An 18,127-nucleotide genomic window follows, 5' to 3' on the forward strand; every position below is an offset into this window, starting at 1 on the left:
CTGAATCTGCAGGCCCTGGGGGCGTTGCACACTGTTGCCTGGTGGGCCACAATGGTAAAGGATATATAGTTGTAGCTACCTTTGGCCATGAAGGCATCAGACAACTGGAGCCATTGTTCAATTAGCACCTGTGGGAGTTTTTGAATGATTTTGTTTTGCATGTTGATGTGGTCAAGACAAGCGAATTCCGGTAACCGGGGATCCCGTTGTGCTGCTTTCAGTTGTATAAGTATATTAGAGAGTTCCACGACCAGGTGAGGCCTGTCAATAGGAATTTTACAAAATCTGTGGAGGCTGTTCAAGAGCGTTGATTCTACTGCTGTGGGAGCGCTGTACAGTTCATCAAGTCTTTTTCATGCCAACCATAGGGCAGCGTCTGGGTCGTCTAAGTGGGAGGCATAAAGTGCCTTCGTTGCTTTGGCAGACCACAGCCCTAGCCACGCTATCAAGTGTATGAATACTTCATCGGGTTTCAGGCGTGCATCCTGAATGATGCGCAGGAAAATTTTCTTCCAGAGGAGATATTCACCACCTGGCTCGTCAGAGAATTTGTATACCCTGTTGGCGGCCAAATCTAGCTTTCCTCTCCTGATGGCCAACTCTCTCCAGTAGTCTGCATCATCTGTAAAGGTGGATTGGGTAAGGGACATTGATGTAGAGGGTGGGTTCGGGTTGTATGTCAACGACGGGTCATAATGTTCCTCCCAGTGCTTACAGAGGATGTCGTCCTGCTATTCCAGAGACGATGGTGGAGCTTCATGCTGCTGTGTAGGCTGGCTGCGGTTATCTTGTTGTGCCTGTGAGCTCGGGTAGTGTGGAGGTTGTGGCTGGAATGGTACTGCCTGTGGATTGAGTGTGGCAGGTGTCGTTGGTTGCATGTCTACTTGTTGAGAAGTCATCGTAATCACTGGTGGGCTAATTTGCTCGCCCGGCAGGGCATGAGACATTGGAGTAGGGTTGCTGATTCTGGGGAGAGAATCTCGGACCCTAGTATGTACAACATCAGTTGGGGAAGGTTTGCTGTTGGTGGGAAGTGAATCTTGTATTTTAGGTCGTACAACGTCAGTTACATAACTGACGTGTAGAGTCTGTGGTTGAGATTCATCCCTGTGCTTCCCTGGTTGTGGGAGACTGCTAGGCAACTGAGGTGGTTCCATCTGCTCATTTTGTAGTGAGTGCTGCTCATCCATGTAGGCCTTGACCTGTGTATCTGGGCTCTCTTCTCCCAAATCTTTGAGGTTAAAGTTGAAGGAGGCATTGTCGGCCATCTTCCACCATGCTGCGGCCTGTGCCGTCTTTGTTGCAGAGTCTCTTTGCCATTTAGCCAACTCCAATTTGGCCTGAACTTTAGCCAATTCTGCCTGTTGTTTGGCCTGGGCTTTGGCCATTTCTGCTGGTTGAGCCGCTACTGCCGCCTTCTGCTGTGCTACCTCCTCTGTGGCACGTAGATTTGCATCTGCTACAGCAGCTTCTACTTCAGCTTCTGCAGCCCGGTCAGCATAACTTGCGGCTTTGGAGGCCTTAGATGTGCTGCTATGATGGGAGGATGCTCTGGAAGGATGGTGAGAGCTGGCAGCAGAGAATTGACGTGAGACACTGAAACCTGCTTGCAATCTAGCCGGTTTGGGATGGAGGGAGGAGGCTTTCTTAGAATGGTGGCTTTCTGAGGTATCGCCATGTCTTTGGCAGTTTGGATGTCCAGATGAGGGTTTTGGGAACCAGGCTTCACATTTACATCTAGGGTGGGTGGAGGGTTCCAGTCCTCTGGTACTTCAGGGAGATCTGTCATGGCTGAAGAAGTTGCCATGCTTCAAATTGGCAAAGGTGAATTTTGGAAAATTTAGTACTTGAGCACGTAGGTGGCGCTGCACAATACGGCTGCTTTTAGGGTGCGTTGCATGCTTGGTACACAAATGGGCACAAAAGGAGACATTGCTGAGTCTGAAGATGTGAGAGCAAAACACGGGATTGCCTGTTAGTGTTGCTTGCTACACAAATGGGCACAAAGGGAGGCATCGTTACTGAGTCTGAAGACGTGAGAGCAAAATGCAGGTTTGCCTGTTAGTGTTACTTGATACACAAATGGGCACAAAGGGAAGCGTCGTTGCTGAGTCTGAAGATGTAAGAGCAAAACACAGGTTTGCCTGTTAGTGTTGCTTGCTACACAAATTGGCACAAAAGGAGGCGTTGCTGAGTCTGGAGATGTGAGAGCAAAACGCAGGGTTGCCTGTTAGTGTTGCTTGCTAGGTCTGGAAGACACTATTGCTAAGCACAGGTTAGACTGCAAGTAGTACTGGAACCTTGCATTAAGTTGCTTAATGTTGCCACAATAATTTTTTAAAAAGAGGATTTTTCATTGGTTAAATTTGGGGAACTCCCTGTAGTTCTTATAAAAATTGGCAGACAAGTCTTTGAATTATCTGGGAAATTTCTCCTAGACCACCAGATGGTGCTGTGGGATGCTTTGCTTAAGTCTGTAGGTGGCGGGGTGAACCCCAGAGGAATTTATTGTTTCCTCGCTGGAAGAGAAAGCCATCAAACAAATACAACGCTCCAAAGGTTGCTTGCAGTGTTATATTTTTCAAAATTGTTTAGTAAAGATAGGGGAACATGAAGAAATTTTAAGTTTTTGAGCAGAAAGAGAAATTGTTCCTTTTTAAAACGCTGCTTGAATTAGCCTTGTGTCTTGGGAGGGGGGAATGGGCTTCTTTGCTTTGAAGATGGTCTGTCAGTAATGAATCACGACCCCCAATAAAACGGCCAGAGTGTTGTAAAAATAGCTGGAGAGGCTTCTCTTATTGCCTCTGAGCTGGAGAAATGCAATTTCTTTGTCAGAGGGCACAAGAAAGATCAAGCAAAGTTACGCAGGTTTTAAAACTTGCACAGAGGAAACATTTTCAAGTCACACTCAAACTGTTTCATTACTTTGGCCAACAATGGGAAGATGCAGATTAAGCCAGAGAATAGGATGTTTGAAAGTCTCTTGCATAAAAGGAGAAGGGGGGGGGATTCTTGCTTTGTTTTACAAATTGGTTCTTTCTGAGTTAGGGTTGTAATCTGAGACACAGCACTTCTTTCGCTGAAGAGAAAAGGGGGGTTAATTTGCCTCTTCCTGCTGACATGATGCTAGGTTTGAGGAACAAAGGAATAGCATGCACATTTACACCTGGCTTCAAAATATCTTTGTTTTTATCTTTTTACTTTATCTTTATCCAGGAATCCAGAATAATATCTTCCTACTATTCTGCCTGTCCTGTACAAATACTGTACAAATACTGTACAAAGGCAGATAGATAAACTCCACAAAGCATCCACATTATTTTATTGGTTCATCAGGCATCCTGTCAACTCACATTTATGATGAGGTTCTTCTTAATGTCCAATCCTTTGCATATCTGAATTGTGGTGTAGGAAGATAATAAAGTCTCAACCCCATGATGATTGAAGTGACTACATGGTATGGTGTCTTCAGGCAAGAGTGAAGAAACATCCCCCAACCCAATTCAGGGTCAATTCAGTGACCAATCAGGGTTACAGATGTGGCCACATGACATGGACTACATTTCCCAGGATACCTTAATTACATTTACCATGATGCATTCCCGTAAGGGGACAGCTCACAAGTTCTAACTATCCCAAATCCCATTAACTCTAAACTGTCTGGACAGCACAACTACTTCTAGGTTCTACCAACCAGAGATGGTATTCAGCAGATTCTGACCAGTTCTGGAGAACCGGTAGCAGAAATTTTGAGTAGTTCAGAGAACTGGCAAATGCCACCTCTAACTGGCCCTCCCCCCATCTATTCTCTGCCTCCTGAGTCCCAGCTGATCAGCTGGGTCTTCTTTTGTTGCCCTCGACAGGAGAACAGAGCTGGAAAGCAGGTTAGTGGGGTGGGGAGGGAATACAATTTTGCAGTATCCTTCCCCTGCCACGCCCACCAAGCCACGTCCACAGAACCGGTAGTAAGGAAATCCTACCACTGCTACCAACAATAAAAGTATTGCTACTTTCTGCCAGCTAACTCATAGTAAATAGACAGAACTCTTTGTTGACAGAGGCAGCTCAAATGCTGTGGATTGCTTAAGCTGAATTTTAAATCAGCACCTATTCTATGCACATCTGCTCAGATATCAGCTTCAAAGGTCCACATTTTGAGATAAGTATATATAAAATTGCAACCTAGATGACAAAAGCCTATAATGGATAAGAATTTTGATAGAACATTTGAATTATATACTGGTTCCAGGTATTTCCTGGGAAAGGTAGTCATGGAATCAATTATTAACCAATCCATTATCCTCCACTTAGAGACAAACAATCAACTCTCATAAACAATTTGGTTTCAGAAAAAAAACTATCCTGCAATCTGCAACTCTTACACTGTAAAAATATATGGACTACACAACTCGATCAGGACAAAACAATAGACGCAATCTACATAGACTTCTGTAAAGCCTTTGATTCAGTGGTACACGACAAACTTCTAAAACTAAAATCTTATGGTATCTCTGGACACCTATATAACTGGATAGAAGCATTCCTGTCAAACAGACAACAAATGGTCAAAATTGGGAGCATCCTGTCAAATTCTGTACTTGTCAACAGTGGTGTCCCCCAAGGCAGTGTTCTAGGACCAACTCTCTTCATACTCTACATAAATGACCTTGTGATCATATTAAGAGCAACTGCGTTCTCTTTGCTGATGATGTAAAGCTATTCAACACCACAGACAATACTGCTACCCTTCAAAAAGACCTCGACTATGTATCAGAATGGTCAAACAAATGGCAACTTCAAATCTCAACAAATAAATGCTCTGTCTTACATATTGGCAAAAAAAATCAGAAAATAAAATACAGGCTGAATAGTCAAGACCTTGTTGATGATCCAAACTCTGCCAAGGATCTTGGAGTACTCATCTCTAATGCTAGAGCCCACTGTAACTACATAGCTAAAAAGGCATTAAGAGTTGTTAACGTAATCTTACGTAGCTTTTTCTCTGTAATATTACACTACTAACTAGAGCATACAAAACATTTGCTAGACCAATACTTGAATACAACTCATCAGTCTGGAACCCACATTACGTATCTGATATTAACACAGTTGAGAAAGTCCAGAAATATTTCACAAGAAGAGTTCTACACTCCTCTACTCGTTGCAGAATACCTTATGCCACCAGACTTGACATTCTAGACCTAGAAAACCTAGAACTACGCCGCCTTCGGTCCAATCTAAGTATAGTATATAAAATCATACATTGCAATGTCCTACCTGTCAATGAATACTTCAGCTTCAACCATAACAATACAAGAGCAAACAATAGATACAAACTCAAGGTTAATCGCACCAAACTTGATTGCAGGAAATACGACTTCAGCAACAGAGTTATCAATGTCTGGAATACTCTACCTGAGTCTGTGGTTTCTTCCCCAAACCTCAAAAACTTTAACTGTAGACTTTCTACTATTGACCTCACCCCTTTCCTAAGAGGTCTGTAAGGGGCATACATAAGTGCACCAACGTGCCTACCATCCCTGTCCTATTGTTTCTTTTATTTTTCTTATATGTATCCATGTATTCATAACGATATTTTTACTTATACCTATTATCTTGTAAGCAATTGACAAACCAAATAAAATAAAAAAAATAAAAAAATAAAATAAATTGTTACTATTATAGAGGATCCAGTGCTCCAGTCTTATAAACATATGGCATAATCCACAATGATATAACATGTGCCAGTGATAATTATAAAGATAGGTGGTGGATTTGTTTGAAATCATTTCTTACTTGTATTGACTTGAAAAAACACATATTTTTTGTTATGACACATGAAATATGGTTCTAGTTATAATTCTGGAGAGGAAGCATAGAGGCACAGAAGTAGGATTCTGATAAAGGAGAATATTTGTAGTTCAGGGTAAAATCAGTGGTGGGATTCAAAAAAATTTATTATCAGTTCTGTGGGTGTGGCTTGGTGGGTGTGGTAGGGGAAGGATACTATAAAATCTCCAGTCAGAGGTGGTATTTTCCGGTTCTCCGAACTACTCAAAATTTCTGCTACCGGTTCTCCAGAACTGATCAGAACCTGCTGAATACCACCTCTGGTTAAATGATGTGCCTTTGGTGCAAACATTTCACTGGTGCACTGATGATGGTACTGTTTGGATAATGAAACATCTGCAAGAAAACAACCAAGTTCAGAGAGCATCAAGGACCCCTCAGAAATAAGATTTTCCAAAGTGATAATAGAAAAGAATAGAAATATAAAGAAAAGGGAGAAAGCTTGGTCATATGAAAGTAGATATTCTTTTCTTATTCTTTCACACATGGCTCATCTGCCAGCAACCTATTTGAGAACTGTTTATAACTCAAAATTCCATGTCCATCAAATTCAAATTTTCTTTCTGGGATTCTGTAAAATAGGCGCATGCAAAGATGATTTTTATTCTGAACAAACCTCTATAGCTGCTTAGCATTTTAATTGTTCAATTAGAATTTGTTTTAGAGAGGAAAATCCTAGTTAAGCATTCAACATTCTAATCATTTTCCACACTACTCTGTCAATTAATATTCTTAAACAGCTAGTAGTTGGCCTTAATTAGAATGATATAAGGTTCTTCGACTTAGTCACTCTATTAACAAAAAGATAAAAATATCCTAAGATAGTATTTTGTCTAAAACAGACTTTAGAGGGTGCTGTTGCATTTGGTGTGTTAAAAAATAGGAAGGAAATCTGAGAACAGCAGATCTATTATCTTCATTGTATTATGCTTGCTAGTCTCATAAACTGTAAAAACATGGATTTTTGTTATAAAATGCAGTGATTATTTCAAGATGTAAACGCTTCTGTTCTGCTAGTGATACAATTGTTCAGGCTGTAGCAATTCCTTGCCTTTTATCACTTCAAGAGAGAGAGAATTAAAATATTTTAGGCGCATTAGCGGCCTTTGCAGAAAAACTTGAATAAAAGTTTACGCCCAGAGAACAACATACTCTTTTCACTTCTGTGTTGTATCCAATAGATATTAGTATTCAGGAATTTGATCTGAGATTCGAACGCTTTACCACTTTATTTGTATAATACATTATAAAATAATTTTATACAGATGTGGTTTTTCCCCCTGAACTGATTTTAGAAATATTCTTTAACTGTGATACGTGATAACCTGAACGCTTAAACATGATGAGGATTTTCATTGCTATGGATAGATTTAATAATATTCCTTTACTTATTTTCTGCTATATAAGTTGGAAGCTTAAACAAGAACAAAAATCTCTCAAAATTTATCCAATTAATACAATATAAACTTTCATGGTTAAGGAACTTGTTTTCTGTTTCTGGCTTTTGAAACAGCAATCAATAATTTTTATTTTATTTTAATCAGTTAGCAACCAATCTTATGAAAACTGGAATATAAACCATGTAACTTTTGCATGCATGTAACATTTTAAGAGCCTGAATCTAGCAGGCATATAATTGGTGGTTATTGCCTCCTGATGTATAATATTAGTGCTAGATTTTGCTCTCATTGTGATGCTACTTTGCAAGGGAAGGGAGATTCAGTTTTAAAAATTATTATTCTTTCCAAATTAATGTCCTCAATTTTGCATAAGATTATAAAATTCTCTATACTGATAAAGTTCAAAAATCTGTGTTTTAAATATTCTACAGTGTTGATGAAATTTAGTCCCAACCACCCACCCAAGCTCTGAATATTATGGATGAAAACATAAAAAATGCTATAGAAGTAATATTTTTTTATGCTTTTACTTAAAAAAAAAACCTTCAGAAGTTGGGTGGCTGACTTCTAACTCTGTGTTTCTCTGACATTTTATATTTTCTTTCATTTCATCTTCACAGTACAGTGAGTAAAAGCGGCTATATTTATATCTTTGCTTCCGTTCCAGATGGGACATTAATAGATATATAGCTTGCAGCTGCACACAAAGAATATTATAGGCTTGGGTCTTCTCTCCCTCTCTACACAGTATCAGTTCTGTTCCATTTTGTTATGTTTCTGGTTTTCATTGTTTTTATAAATCAGAAATGGAGCATTGTACACCTCCCTCTCTCCCTCTCCCTCTCCCTCTCTCTCTCTCTCTCTCTCCAACCTTCCTTTATTCCAGATCCAATGGCTTCTATGCTATCACACAGCACCACGATTCTCCAGAGGATTCCGAGAACAGGAGGTGAGTCAAAGGTGAGTCAGAGCTGCAGGGATTTTTTGTTTGATTCAGGTTTATTAACTCGAACATACGCTCTCTTTTTCAAATTTGTTTTCTCAGCCGGTGGCACGTTGCACCATTGCCCAGTGCCATCAGTCCTGTGGAGAGCCGTTTTGTAGTGGATCTGAAGGCATCTTTAAAATGAGATGAAGGCAATAGGGGGAGGGGGGAAGCAAAAAAATATATACCCTTTTAATAGCAGCTTAGAACCAGAGTCTCAATGTTTTCTTAATATATTGAAATATGTGCTGTATATACATGGCACATTCCACCTACTGAAATATTTGCTGGAACAACTCACAAAAGGGAATTGCTCCTTTAATTCTTTTTCCTTGCCCTACTAACTTCCAGCCTGATATATCATCTCATTCTGTTGTTTTTTTTATTTCCCCTCCTGCTAATAAATGCGAACAAGGCTGGGCTTTTTCTAAGCAGGAAGTTTTCTCCTCTCGGTTTTCATAGTTATGTACGGCAATTTCCTACACCTCGATTTCATTTCTAGATGACATTTCTCTTCCTGAAGTACAATTGCCTTAATCTCTGCTGCTGCCGCATTTTGCCTGTCAGCAGAGTAATAACATTTCAGTACAGGTCCTTGACTTATAGCAGTTTGTTTAGTGACCATTCAAAGTTACAAGGCACTGAAAAAAGTGAGTTATGACCAATTTTCACACTTACGACCATTGCAGCATTCCCACAGTCACATTTTCAAAATTCAGATGACACTTGGCAACTGACTCATATTTATGACCGCTGCAGTGCCCTGTGATCACCTTTTGGGATCTTCTGACAAAGCAAAGTCAACGGGGAAGCCAGATTCACTCAACAACCCTGTTACTAATTTAACAAGTGCAAGGGTTCACTTAACAACTGTGGCAAGGAAGGTTATAAAATGGAGCAAAATTCATTGAACAAATGTCTCGCTTAGCAATGGAACCTTTGGGCTCAATTGTGGCCGTAAGTCAAGGACTGCCTGTACAATAACAACCTTTTCTCAGAAGATGGGCTTTGGCCTCTTTTTGAAAATTCTACTTCCAAAAAACACACCAGTAGAAAATGAAAATCTGATGTATTTTCTTTACCCATCTCTCATTATTCCTCCACTTATCCCCCCACAACCAGTTCACCTTAGGGCCTTCTTAATAAAGTCCCAGTGTTACCTTATACGTTTGGTTGAACATTGCAGCAAAATACGAAACCCAGCACAGGTTTAATTTATTTTTACATGCAATAATTTGATCCATCTAAGCTGTGAGACTGACAGCAACAGCCAATGGATTCTGCTGGAGTTCTTCTCAGTGGTATAATAACCAGTCAGAACAAAGGCATTGAGTGAGCTTACATGTCTGTTTAAATCTTCACAATCTGTTGAAGGCAATCATTTGGATACTTCTTGGCTCCTGTAGGAATAATGTAGTCTTGAAACATCCATCAGTATTGTTATAAATCTTTATATAGGTGGACAGCAGCTGAGAATAGAGACTTGACTAAGCTCAATGACTTCCTGATTGTTTCCCATCTTAGTCATTAGCTGACCAAGTGACTCTAACACCCGAGACGTCAGGAAAGACCTGATTCCCTCCAAAAGTCATCCACAAATTATAATTTTGTTTTGACATAAATGGAAACATTTTAAATGTATGTGGAATGCTTAATGATTTTTAATCCAAATATTCATAATCTTCTAAACTATATTTCATGTTAAGTTAACCTGAATAATCATCACATGCTTCAGAAAGTATTGACTAAGTGTTCAGAATAATGATTGGGATAACTTTGTTTTTCTCAAGCGATATATTTTTTAAAGTCTTCGCCTAGACCCTTTGCAAAAAAAAAAAACACCCTCACACATTTATAAAGTTCTGTCCACAAGTACAAAGTAAAACCATGTGCAACTGATTGTATAGCCTGCAGCTAAACACTTCCTTCAAAAGTTTTGCCCAGTTTCATTATTTACTCATGTCTCAAGTGAATCATGCAAAACTATATTTTGGCTCTTAAATTATCCTTTCCCTTTCTTCCCAGCAGGGTGACCGTGCTTCAGGACTTGATGGGTAGAAGAAGAAGAGGGAGGAGGTAAAGGAAATAATGAATTCACTCCACCCTTCCAGGAAGAAGGAAAAGTGCTAGTAATCAGTCAGATGCAAGAAGGTCAAATTAACAATAACAAAAGGTACAGTATAATGAAGTGATGGGTGTAGCCCTGACATGGATGCCAGAATACTTTGCCAGCAGAAACAAGAATGAACAGCTAGGTACATGATGTCATTGTGAAATGAATTTTAATTTCCTAAATGCAGGTGATTTTTCCCCTTAGAAGACACGTTTGCCCCATCAATGAATAAACTTAATTTCAGTCCTGTTTCATCAGTGTCAGAACTTAACTTATTAAAGCTGAACAATATAATTCAAATGTATACATGGTTTGCTGCATATGTTTAAAGCGAAGACTATGGGAATGGGCTAGAGGAATACATTGTGTGGATTGGCAACCATTTAACTGCATCTGGATTCAGGTGTTTATTATTTATTCAAGCAATTCAAGACCATCACATATATGAGCTCTCCTCAAAGCAGGTATATCAATTGCTTTCAGGATAAAAATGACTCCTACTGAGAATTTATGTCAGAGATGGATGGCCGGTGTTCTTCATAGTTTTTGTATTACATATGGATGAACATGTTTTCCCATGTGAACTATCTACTCTGAACTTTGGAGATGAAGAGGAAGATATGCTTGCAATATACATATGTAGCACATAGACCAAACTATTAGTCCCTAATAGAATTGGGGACTGAACTGAATTCACTTTTAGTTCCTTACAATGTCATTCTTTATTCATTCTCTGTTGCAATTCTTTGGGGATTTTTTTCTTTGAACTCACCATAATTCCCGAGCTGCAATAGTGTTGTAGCATTTCCCCCCGCCAAATCCTGACCTCTATACTCATGTTCATGGGACTCCTTGCAAGAAGTCTTATGCTTTGTGGCATTTCTTGGAATTATCATATGACCACACCACAGTACATGTCTCATGAGATAAATGAGACATCTTGGAATATCTACTTCATTGACAGATCATTTTAAGCATCTGCTTTTAATCCTTTCATTTCCACACTGTCACCAGTTAAGGTTTGGAAGCTGATCATGTGTGACAAGGGCATTCTGTGTGTGTATACATAATGCCTCTGAGACAGATCCACAGACACACGCACAGAGGCATTTATATTACAATTAGATAAATGAGTTCGATACTCCATCGTTACTCTTCTTTCCCATTTTTTTAAAATACAGTTAGGGGACAAAACAACACAGTCCCCAACAATTTGAATTGAAAAGAATTCATCTGAAAACAACATATATAAATCAATCTAACACATTCCAAAATAAAGTATATTTTACAGGGCTTTGCAGCAATTCAGATTTGAAGAGGAAAAGGTGATTTGGGGCACACATGGGCATATGGATCACACCTGTTGGCACTTGCATAAATGAAACACGGTCTTCTTGAGATTGCGCAAAGGCAGCTATGCTGGCCAAGGAAAAGACAAAACTTTATGAGGTTGTCAGTGGATATGACATGAGCATCTCCTCAGTCATCTTTCCCCCTTCAGATATGGGTAATACCATATCTATACTAGGACTGTACGTGTTTTGAAAATGATGGCGAATAAGCGATCTGGCCCGCACACAAGAGCATTAATTAAAACAGCCTCTCTAATTTTCAGCCTCTAACACAAGCATAAAGCAACATGTGCTGCTATACAGAATTGATTCATTGATTTTTCAAAGCATTAGCAGCCTAACTTTAACTAGTATCAATCTCCTTGCTTTTTCTGTGAAATAACGGTCTCATTTTCAGGTAATCCAATGCAGGTCTGACTTTTATATGACTTTTATAGACAGAAATGCAGAAAAATTGTAGAAAAATTAATTGTAGAAAAATAGAAGAAAAATTGTATCATGGCACAACTATCCTTCCTCCCTCTTCTCCCCCCTCCCCCCCCCCCAATTTATTGGCTTCCATTTTTATGTAGAAAAAGAGAGATCAACAATGCAATCATGCATTTGCAGCTACTGTAGATATTACTGGATAAATGAAATGTATTGCCTTTGCAATTCTATGTTAAAGCCTCAGGAGAAATGTTGGTGTTTAGTTTAGGAGGGCTGCAGAACATAGAAAATGGAACTGCAGGGTTGGCACCACACTCTGTGCCACAGCAGAATGGAAAGATAACACCCTGTGATGAATGCCATCATCTAAGCTATACCATGGCATAGTGGATGGCACCAGTGGTAGTGATTACTCTGAACACACAGTTGATAAAACAGGAAATAACAGAGAGTATAGGGACATGAGCTTATCAAGAACTAGGGTATTCATTCAAAGAGCACCTTTTTCCATTTCAATAAAGAAAGAAGGAGGGGGAGAATTGTTAAAACTATCCATTGTCTTCCTTAGGAAATCAAAATATTAGTATATTTGTGTGGACATTTGATTGTGGGGTCAGAGACAACTTTCCTAGAAATGTCATGTCTGTTCCTTTTATTATTAAACTCTTGGCTGAAAACAATTTGTCTTTAAAGAATGCGGGATAAAACACAGTGAAATCTACTGTCTGCTATAAACTAGTGCAATGAATGGGAAGGTCTGTTTTTCCTCACAGCTCTATCACACTTTCTCTTACATCCAGCATCAAATTTGCCATGGGAATAAAGAATGGAAACTCTGTGTTTATCAGAGGAAGATCGTCATAAATTAGTCAGCAGTGAAACATACTGATAGACATTAACCTAGAAACCAAAAGAAAAAGAAGAGCGGTATTTCAGCTGCCCCTTTAGAGTCTGGAAAGATTGGAAAGAACTGAAATTGCTGTGCAAACATGACAGAGGAAGGAAGTCTGCGATGCTTCAATTACAACAACAACAACAAAAAAAAAATCCTCATTTAACCAAGACAATTCATCCTCTTCAAATGTATTCTGGACACAACAAAATTGTGCAAGGTTACAAATTCACTTAACTCGTTGACCTATTTCAACGTTCAAAGTATCCAGCATCTAGTATGACAGTGTAATTAATACCCGTTAGTCTAAAATTTAAAATATTGTGAAGTGCAATTAATTGCAACATTATGGATTCCAATTAATTTAACTATTTCAACTGAATTTTAAAGATTGATTTCCTATAATAAAATGGTATGAGATATATGTATAGGTATTTGTGTGTGTGTGTATATATATATACACAAATGTTTAAAAGAATGGGTTTGTGTTTAAAAGAAAACATAAAAACTAACACAAACTTATAAAGAATAAAGAAAAGAAAAAGTGAAAGAAAAGAAAATAGACAAAATTGTAAAAAGAAAAGATAAAAGGAGACAGAAATTTCCCTCTGCATTTTGTAGTATGAGTACAAAAATGATCTCTCATTCTATGACTATAAAAAGCTCACTTTTTTTCTATTATCCAATTTTTCCCAATATTCATCAAAACCACAAGTTAAGAGTGCATCTTCCTTTCAGGCAAAAAGTCTATAAAGGGTTTCCTGTTAGCCTAAAAGTAGATATAGTCTTTTCGCTAATCACGGCGGTCAATTCAGCCATCTCTGCAAGTTCTTTAACTTCAGGGGAGCTAATATGGTGCATTGAATATTTTGTAGGAGGAGTTCCCTGCAGTTTGACACATTTTGGAGTAAAAATGTAATTGCTTTCTGCACACACCCAGCTTGCAACTGAATTGAGCTTTGTTGTGCCATTCCAAAGCTGTCAAAACTTGGTAAATGCGAGTTGAACTGAGAGCCAAGTGCATACTGAAGCAATTAAATGCCTGCTTTACTACATGCCAGATGTTACACCCATGATCCATTCAACATACACTCTTAGCATGCTAGATTTGGGCTATGAATTTCTCTCTCCCTCTCTCTGTCTCTCTTACTTTCTCTCTTTCTTGGCAGAGTTATGTGTGCAGGACTAAGCACAACTGAACTATAGAATCACATGGGAATTCGAAGGTATTCCAATCTCTCGGTTTTTCAGTTTATATTATGTACTGTGTGAATGAAAAGACCACAATGATAATCAGCATAAACATATTAATCACTTCAATGTATTGTTTTATAAACTCCACTATTGAATTTAACTTTTTAAGCCTTTTTTCCCCCATAAATTCAAGAGTGCATCAATTTAAATGCACATCCTTTCCCCAAAGCTACAGTATATCACAGAAGTGAGTACACCTCCTCACATTTTGTAAATATAAAAACAAATTGTTGCTCTACATAAAGATGGCCTAGGCTATAAGAAGATTGCCAAGACCCTGAAACTGAGCTGCAGTACAGTGGCCAAGACCATACAGCGCAGTGGTGGGATTCAAATATTTTTACTACCGGTTCTGTGGGCGTGGCTTGGTGGGTGTGGCGTGGCTTGGTGGGTGTGGCTTGGTGGGTGTGGCAGAGGAAGAATACTGAAAAAACCCCATTCCCTCCTCACTCCAGGAGGAAGATTACTGCAAAATCCTCCCTCCCCACCCCAATAACTTGCTTTCCAGCTCCGTTCTCCTGCGCAGGGCAACAAAAGAAGACCCAGCCCATCAGCTGGGACTCTAGAGGCAGAGAAGAGATGGGGGTGGGGCCAGTCAGAGGTGGTATTCCAAACTACTCAAAATTTCCGCTACTGGTTCTCTGAACTACTCAAAATTTCCAATACCGGTTCCCAGAACTGGTCAGAGATTAAGAGGGTGGAGATCAAGAGACAGGGGGGGGTGTGTAAAAAGGCTAGATTGGAGAAGAAAGGAAGGGAAAAAGGGAAGAGAAGTTACAAAGGTTTGAAACAAGCTGTAAAGAAACAGGATTTATTCAGAGATAATGGGTAAAAATATAATTAAAAAAGAGATTCTGCAAAAGTACATAAGACTGTATTGTTGTATTTGTATTTGAAATAATGTTAGAAAACTGGAACATTATATGATTATAAAATGGGATAAAATATTAAAAGGAATGTGTAAAATGCTTAAGATTTAATGATAGAGTTTAATTTGCTATGGATTATTGTTTTAATTATATTATAAACTTATTATTTTCCTATTTTAAAATATAGTACATAGCTTTAGAATGTACTAAGCAGAATCAGAATGAAAATTATATATTATTTTAAGTGTTAAATTTAGGGGAAAGATATAAAGGCATCATACTTCAATCAGTGATTACAGGAGAAACTTTGTGTTAATGAGAAAAGATAATAGATAATTGAAATAGAACAGACAAAAGATACAAGTATAATGATTTAAATTGAGATGAAATAAATAAAATAGAATTAAGAGAGTGAAAAGAGGGGAGAAGCTATATAGAAAATGTAGAATGGTAAATAAGATATTAAATGGTATATAAAGTGAGCATGAATTTGATTTATGTCTGTACAAAAAGATGTAACCCGGGACTAAGCCGCTTTCCAAAAAGAAGTTTTATGTTTTCATGTTTTGTGTTTTGTTTGTGTGTTTGTTTATTGAAAATTAATAAAAATTTACTAAAAAAAAAAAAAAAAGAACCTGCTGAATACCACCTCTGATACAGCGGTTTAACAGGACAGGTTCCACTCAGAACAGGCCTCGCCATGGTCGACCAAAGGAGTTGAGTGCCCGTGCTCCGCATCATATCCAGAGGTTGGCTTTGGGAAATAGCCATAGGAGTGCTACCGGCATTGCTGCAGAGGTTGATGGGGTAGGGGATCAGCCTGTCAGTGCTCAGACCATACACCACACTCTGCATCAAATTGGTCTGCAGGGCTGTCATCCCAGAAGAAAGCCTCTTCTAAAGATGAGGCACAAAAAAAGCCCACAAACGGTTTGCTGCAGACAAGCAAACTTAGGACATGGATTTCTGGAACCAGGTCCTGTGGTCTGATGAAACCAAGATAAACTTATTTGGTTCAGATGGTAACCAAATGAGGGGTATAAAGACAAGTGTGTCTTGCATGGTGTCTTGTTTGAGAATGTCATGGTCTGGGGCTGCATGAGTGCTACCGACATTGGGGAGCTACAGTTCATTGAGGGAACCATGAATGCCAACATGTACTGTGACATACTGAAGCATAGCATGATCCCCTCCTTCAGAGACTGGGCCATAGGACAGTATTCCAACATGATAACGACACCTTCATAATGATCACTGCCTTGCTAAAGAAGCTGAGGGTAAAGGTGATGGACTGGCCAAGCATATCTCCAAACCTAAACCCTATTGAGCATCTGTGGGCCATCCTGAAATGGAAGGTGGAGGTGCGCAAAGTCTCTAACATCCACCAGCTCCATGACATCATCACAGAGGAGTGGAAGAGGACTCCAGTGGCAACCTGTGAAGCCCTGGTGAACTCTATGCCCAAGAGGATTAAGGCAGTGCTGGAATTTTATGTGGTGGCCACATAAATATTGACACCATTTGGACATTATCACTTAGGGATGTACTCACTTTTGTTGCCAACAGTTTGAACATTAATGGCTGTGTGTTCATTATTTTGAGGGGATAGCACATTTACACTGTTATGGAATGGAATGGAATGGAATGGAATAGAATAGAATAGAATAGAATAGAATAGAATAGAATAGAATAGAATAGAATAGAATAGAATAGAATAGAATAGAATAGAATAGAATTCTTTATTGGCCAAGTGTGAATGGACACACAAGGAATTTGCCTTTGGTGCATAAGCTTTCAGTGTACATAAAGAAAAAAATAAAATACATTCATCAAGAATCATAAGATACAATACTACTTAGTAATAGTCATAGGTTACTAATAAGCAATCAAATCATACTAGGGAACAAATAAAACAATATAAATTGTAAAGATACAAGCAACATGACTAAAGTTATAAGTTGGAAGAGATAAGTAATAGGAAGGATGAGAAGAAGAATAGTAATATAGTCTTACTAAATAGTTTGACAGTATTATGGGAATTAGTTGTTTAGCAGAGTGATCACATTTGGGGGGAAACTGTCCTTGCGTCTAGTTGCTCTGGTTGTTGAAGGATGGTTTTCAGGTAGCCCAGCACTAGCCTTTCAAAGGTCTTCATAACTACAGATGTTAGAGCAACTAGTCTGAAGTCATTCAGTTCCTTGATAGAAGGTTTCTTTTGCACTGGGATGATAGTAGAGCATTTGAAGCAAGAAGGAACATAGCACATCTCTAGTGGTTTATTAAAGATGTGGGTGAAGATGGGAGCCAGTTGATCAGCACAAGCTTTTAAGCAAGAAGGAGTTATCTTGTCTGGGTCTGGTGCTTTTCCTGGTTTTTGTCTGTGTATATAAGCTGTATACTCACTACTTTACATTATAGCCAAGTGTCATTTCTTCAGTATTTACAAAATGTGAGGGGGTGTACTCACTTCTGTGATATACTGTATTGGCTGTATTCTTTGATATTGTTCCAAAATATTTGGCACCCTCACATCATGCAGCTTTACCCAATTTACCACGGGCAAAATGCTTAATATGATTTTGAGGTCTCCTTTAGACAGCCCTACAATATTACTTCTGCATCTGAAGGGCAAAGTAATATTTTACTGAGTTTTATGATCTGGTTCCAGAATATGTCTCTAACTGTTCACTTCAACAATATATAAATAAAATCAGCATGGCTGACATAAGATTGCTGAGACATGTCATGGGCCAAATTGTCCATACATTTCACTCTTTAGATTGAATAGGACTTAAAACATTGCCTTTTCTTTGTTAATTAAATCAAATCAACCCAATATTCCAAACACAATTGTCCCTAGATTTATTTGCCATCCATCCTCCCTCCCCAAAAAAATATTCAAATGCCTTAATACAGTTTGTACTTGGAATCAACCTCCCCTTGCTTTTTCTCATGCTTTCATTATAGTTTAGAAACAGACTGA

General features: G+C 38.7%; 1 long non-coding RNA gene across 2 annotated transcripts in view; it reads left to right on the plus strand.

Moving 5' to 3' along the window:
* LOC148131405 (uncharacterized) overlaps window positions 1–13,439 on the plus strand; it is a 43,786-nt gene extending 30,347 nt beyond the window's left edge. The window contains exons 2-4 of one of the 2 annotated variants that reach the window (XR_015748783.1): window positions 8,137–8,210; window positions 10,261–10,408; window positions 12,930–13,439. This is a non-coding gene — a long non-coding RNA (uncharacterized LOC148131405). Of the gene's footprint in view, window positions 1–8,021; window positions 8,211–10,260; window positions 10,409–12,929 lie in introns of those variants that run through there. The other variant, XR_015748782.1, reaches the window with a different exon arrangement.
* Window positions 13,440–18,127: the final 4,688 nt, after the last annotated feature.

The sequence above is a fragment of the Notechis scutatus genome, chromosome 3 (assembly GCF_049901735.1).
Source record: "Notechis scutatus isolate UNSWTSFEM ecotype Mainland chromosome 3, rNotScu1.2, whole genome shotgun sequence".
NCBI lineage: Eukaryota > Metazoa > Chordata > Lepidosauria > Squamata > Elapidae > Notechis > Notechis scutatus.